Source organism: Juglans microcarpa x Juglans regia, chromosome 6D (assembly GCF_004785595.1).
Source record: "Juglans microcarpa x Juglans regia isolate MS1-56 chromosome 6D, Jm3101_v1.0, whole genome shotgun sequence".
Lineage (NCBI taxonomy): Eukaryota > Viridiplantae > Streptophyta > Magnoliopsida > Fagales > Juglandaceae > Juglans > Juglans microcarpa x Juglans regia.
Window position 1 is genome coordinate 25,667,561 of NC_054604.1, and position 6,039 is coordinate 25,673,599.

The following is a 6,039-nucleotide window of genomic DNA, read 5'->3' on the forward strand; positions in this document are numbered from 1 at the left end:
TCTTGAGAAAGAGTGGCTATTGAGTTATCCTGAGAATGAGAGGTCTGTTAAGGGGGTATTCTTCATAAACAATTTGATTATTCTCTTTTTTAATCTATTGGTTAGTAGTCATGTTTATGGTAGACAATTGATTTGATTTATATAACTCAAACAATGTAGAAAAAGGTATCTTAATCTGTATTTTCTCTAAGTACTCATAATATTTTTCTTGAATATAATCTCTTTCTATTTTTGTAAAAGTTGAAAAAAATATCAATCTTTTATGACTATTTTCTTCTTTCATATAATCTTCTTTTATATAATCTTGTTTGAGATATTCTTTTAAAAATACTGTAGTATTATATAGTCGAGATAATAAATCATTTTTATTAGGAATTTGGTATCTAATCCATTGTAATACCTTATTTAAAGGTTTATAACTGATTACTAGACGATGAACTACTCTTTCTAATTCTGCCTATTTTTTAACATAAAAGGCAGCACAACTCCATGGTGACTTACTTTTTCTAATTAATCATTTTGTTAATAAATCATTAATTTTTTTTTTTTTACAGAATTCTAATAATTCATTATTCATTTGAATCAGTCGAACCTTAGTTGGAATGTTTTTCTCAGAAAATTCTTTTTCATAGGATAATTCAACTATATGTTGTTTTCTATTCTAGAAAGTATTGGACAGATTAGAGCATACTTCATTTTCAATTATAGTTTAAAATTATCAATTTTTTTGGGTTAATAACAGGTTTTTTCATTGTTCTTGAATTCCTTTATATTTTAATTCTTGCTTTAAGAAACTTATCTATTTTTCCTTTCTTCTAATTCTATTTTTTGTTAAAAAATTAATTTCTCTGGTTAATGAAACTTCATTTAAAGAGTTAATTTCTTTTGATACAGGGGCAAATAAGAATTTAAATTGAATTTCTTGTCCAAGTATTTTAGTAGAGATTCATTCTTCTGTCACAGAGAAAGGGTAAAGTAAGGTAAGGAAATGATTTCCTAATATTACTTTGGTATTAATATTTTTTACTAAAATAAATGTTGTTTTAAAACAAATTTCATTATTACAAATATGTGCTTTGGATAATTTATAATTTATGTTTAATTTTGTTCCATTGGCTTGTGATAATGTTTCTTTTGTTTTTTCAAAATATTTAGAATGTATTAATCTCTCTTGTATACAATTTAAATATATTTCTGTAACTAATAGGGCAATTGTAGTGAAAGAAAATTCTTGATTAATTGAGACTATTATTTCAGTATACCAATTTTAGAAATTTATCTTATCAAGGATATTAATGAAATTATCTGTTTCGTCTTTTATAACTATTGTTGAACAGTCTCATTGTTTTTTATTATGTTCTTTATTATGAAGATTATTTAAATTTTTATCTATTTTTAATAATATAATTTCTTATAATAATTGTTCATTTGAAGCTTCTAGTTTAAGGTTGGATGTTTCAAATTTCAAATTTCTTATTTTATCTCATTAATTTCTTGTTGTAGATCTTGTACCGTAATTTTTTGTTTTGAATCTTTCTACTATTTCTGAAAAATTGTAAGGTGCTGAAGATGTTACTGAAGTGTTTTGACCATTAAAAGTATCTTTTAATTTTTCTAAATAATCTTTTCTTTCTTGAGGATCATTGATTTTTTCTATTAATTCTAATATAATATATTCTTGTTTTGAAAGTACATTAATGGTTTTATTATAAATACAATTATTCTTATCGAAACAATTGCAACTTGTACCTCATCTTCTTCAAATTCACTATCAGAAGATTGATCTGAAAAACTTAATTCTTTTAATTGATATATTTCTTCCTCTTCTGAAGAATTTTTTTCTTCTTTACTTGAATGTATTATAAAAATATCCAATAATTTTTCTTTTAATGTTTCAGATATATGTTGTTCATTAATTTGTTGTTTGACTTTACAATTCGATTTATAATGTCTAATTTTTCCGCATTTATAACAAACAATTTATTTTTTTCTTTTTATTAGTCTTTTTAGGATTTTTTATTGGTTTATTATATATTTGTTTATCTTTTGTCCTTTATAGGGTTTTTTTTTGTTAGAATAATTCTTATAAATTATTTTTCCCTTTTTGTGTCTTCTTGAATGGGCTAATAATGGGGTATAACCAAACTGCTCACAAAAGGTACCTAATTCTTTTTTAGCAAATTTCTTTTCTTTCTCCATTTTTTTTAATCTTAATTCGTTACACATAATTAAACCAGTTCTATTAATAATAGTTATTATATCACCATATGTGAGATTATGAAAGTCAATAATACCATCTGATTTTACTAATGATTTCCGTACCTTTTGGGTGAAATAATATGGAAGTTTAGCTATAAACTTTTCCTTCTAGTATGGCTGCTGGCAGTCATTTCTGATAATAACCTTAGTTAGAAACACGTCTTTATACCAACATAAATCAGATACTTGAGTACATTTTCATTTAATCAATAAATCACTGGTTCTTTCGTTGAATTGACTAGGATCACCAACAAAGTATTTAATTAATGCATATATTACTAATAGTTAATTTTTCTAATTTATTAGATATTTGTTCCAATAAATTATTTTTACTTTTAGAAAAAATAGTTTTTAAATGAGATAGGATATATTAATAAGTACTATATATTAATAATTACTACATACAGTATAAGTATTATATTAACTATTAGACCAAAAGTATATTATATATTATATATTATCAATTATAATATAAAATAGTTGCTTTTAGTATATATGTATATATGTATATTATAGATGATTAAAATATTATATATAATAGATTATTATTAATTATATATACTTATTAGTATAATAATACTAATATCAAGAAAACGAATAAGACATCAATTTATTTGTTGATCAAAGTTAGTATAACATGGTTTCATTGCGTAGAGAAGATGTTCAACTCGAAATAAATGAGGGTGAAATGTCGGAAGAAGATGAATCAACTGAAGTGTCTAATGAGGATGAGGGCCACTGGTCCAGCAAAACTGATAGTGAATGAATTTCAAATATATATTTTTGTAAGTATTATTCTTATAAATATCCGTAACGTTTGTTCGAATAATAATTTGATACAATTTTAAACAGATATACTTCCCAAACACAAAGTAACATGTGTGCCATCCCCATCCATTACCGACTCCCCATGTAGTTCACCTGCCATCAATAGTGGGCCAACATACCAGACCCAGAATAAAGTATTTTATCAAATTAAATACCACATTTTATGATCAATTTAAGTAATATATATCTATAAAATAAAATGATTTAATTAAAATATATGTTTTAATTACTGTATATATTGCTGTTGTAAACCAACGTGAGGTCGAGACACTACGAGGGGTGTTTACATACAGAAAGTAAGGAAAATGGGTAAAATTAAAATTGATATTCTTGATTATCACATCGGTGACTTCGGAGATTCGGCAGTGTGGTTTGCTTCTTATGTTGGTACACTTCGCACGTATTCACCAATGACTACATCCTCCTGGTCTAAAGTTTCCCAAGTTATGAAAGACCACATAAAAAATCGTTGCTTGGTAATAAGTTACATCCCAAACAACTGAGTATATAACATGTTAATTTAAACTTATTTTGTATTTATACTAATTATTTATAATTTTTGAAAAGACGAGTTTGAACTTAATTTTGGCCAACGAAATGATCAATTAACGATTGAGGAATTGATGTTGAATGTATTCTGGAGGGACAAAGGTCGATGCCATGCACATTATAAGAAGTTTAGTACTACACCATAGGTGTGCCAAAATCCATTGAATGCAATGCCACCAAATGAATAAGAGAAGATTTGTGATATGTTTGAAGATTCTGCTTATTAGATAATTTTGCTGCTATCTTTCTTTTAATAGTATATGATAAATGTATTAAACATATAGACATAATATTTTTTTTTAACAACGAAGTACTATAAACCAAGCAAATAGATCAAAATTAACGATACACCATCATATACACCATCATGTGGGTTCTTGATCTTTTCATCATTCATCTAAAAAAATTATAAGTTATTCTAGTCTCTGTTAAATATTAATATATAATACACTTTTCTGATTTAAGTTTTAATATAGATTTTCCTTTTGCAGGAAGAAGAAAGTTATGCTGACTATGATCTGACCCAATTGTATGCTAAAATGCATAAAAATCGTGATGGTGTTTGGACAAATCTCGAAGCAAAGGCAAATTATATAAGTTTAAATTTCTTTAATTCTATTGTCTAATAATATATTTGTTACTTATACTAACTTTAATGTTTTTGTTTTTGTAGGACAAGATGATATCTTTTAAGGAAAGTGCCGTGGATCCATCTGATGAATCATCTGTCAATGATGCTAAAATCATTTCTCAAGTTCTTAGATCACGTTCTGGATATTTGAGGAGTCTAGGATGTTGCGTAAAGCCATCATCAACATTATCATCCTCTTCTCGAGCCAAATCGAATGATGACAAAACTAAGGAATTGGAGGAAGCAACACTTGAAATAAAACGATTAAGGTCCAAGGAAAAAGACTTGCTGACCCGATTAGATCAATCAACGGATTTAGAGGCGAGATTAGAAGAGAGGCTGCAGTTGAATAACCAAAAAATGTTTGAAAAGTTCTAGTAAATCGTGATGTCCCAAAACTCTATGTCACCACCACAATCTTAAAATTTATTTTTTCTTTAATTGCCTTTATATTATGATGATTCAAAACATTTGAACAATTGATGCTTGAATTACAATTTGTATAATATTAGTATAGTATTTTTAATTAAATTTTGTTATGTATGATTAATACCGTTCGAACGTTAAATAACCAGTTCAAATGGTAAATTACCACTTATAAACCCATTCGAACAAAAACTAACATATTCGAACAACAATCGAGAAATACAATCCATACGGCTGTTCGAACAATAAAATATTTTTTTGAACAACACTAATATGCAAAACCCAGTTCAAACATACAGAATTTTCCAAAATCAAATGTCTGTTCGAATGGACATAATTTTTATTCGAGTAAAAGTCATTTGAAAAATTTATTTGTTTGAAAGTATAAAATTTGTTCGAACACTCCGTTCGTTCGAACAAGATCAAATATAGTTATTAGTTCGAATCAAAATTTCATATTGTTCGAATGGACATGTCGGTTCGAACTGAGAAATATTCCATTCAAACAATGTTTTGAGATGAAATTGATTCGTCTAAAAAAAAAGTCCCATTTGAACAATTTTGATTAATTCCGCCCAATTTCGTCCCTAAAAATGATTTTTTGAGACGGTCTTTTCGAGACAAAATAGAGACGTCTCCAAAAATATTTTGGGACGAAATTTGGATTTTTTGAGACAATTTTTTGTCTAAAAAAACCCAATCTCTTGTAGCAAGATGAGATGATTTGAAAAAAGTAGTAAAATGATTTGTGAATAGTAGTAAAATATTTGAGTTGAGATGTTTATGTGTTTTGAGAAAGGAGAGAGAAAAAGTTGAATAAAGATAATATAAAGTAGAAATATTGTTAGAATATAATTTTTTAGTATAATTCTTATTTTGGGATTTGAGAAAATTGAATTGTTTGTTATCTTTAGTGTGGAAGTTTGAAAAAGTTGTAATGTTTAGATAAATGATTAAATGAAAAAGTTAAAAATTTAAAATTGAAATATGTTTGTAGTGTTGGATATTGAGATGTGATAGAATATGATGAGATAAGATGGGAGGCTTTCAACATCCAAACTAGGCCACACTCTGAAGCTTTGAGATTTTTATTTTTTCTTCTATATAAATAATCATCCAAGTGATTGTATATTAAAAGATAAAATCAATAATAAAATCTATATCTTCCTATCAACTTAGCCTTATAGAAGAAGCCGTGATTTCACATGACATTAAAGCAGGAGTCCTCAATTGGTACTTTAAAACTTTGCAAGTATTTGTGAAAATTATAGTTCAATTGGTAGTCCTCCATTTATACTAAAGGGTAGATTGATGTGGGTTCTAATCCCCAAGTCAAACCAAAAAAT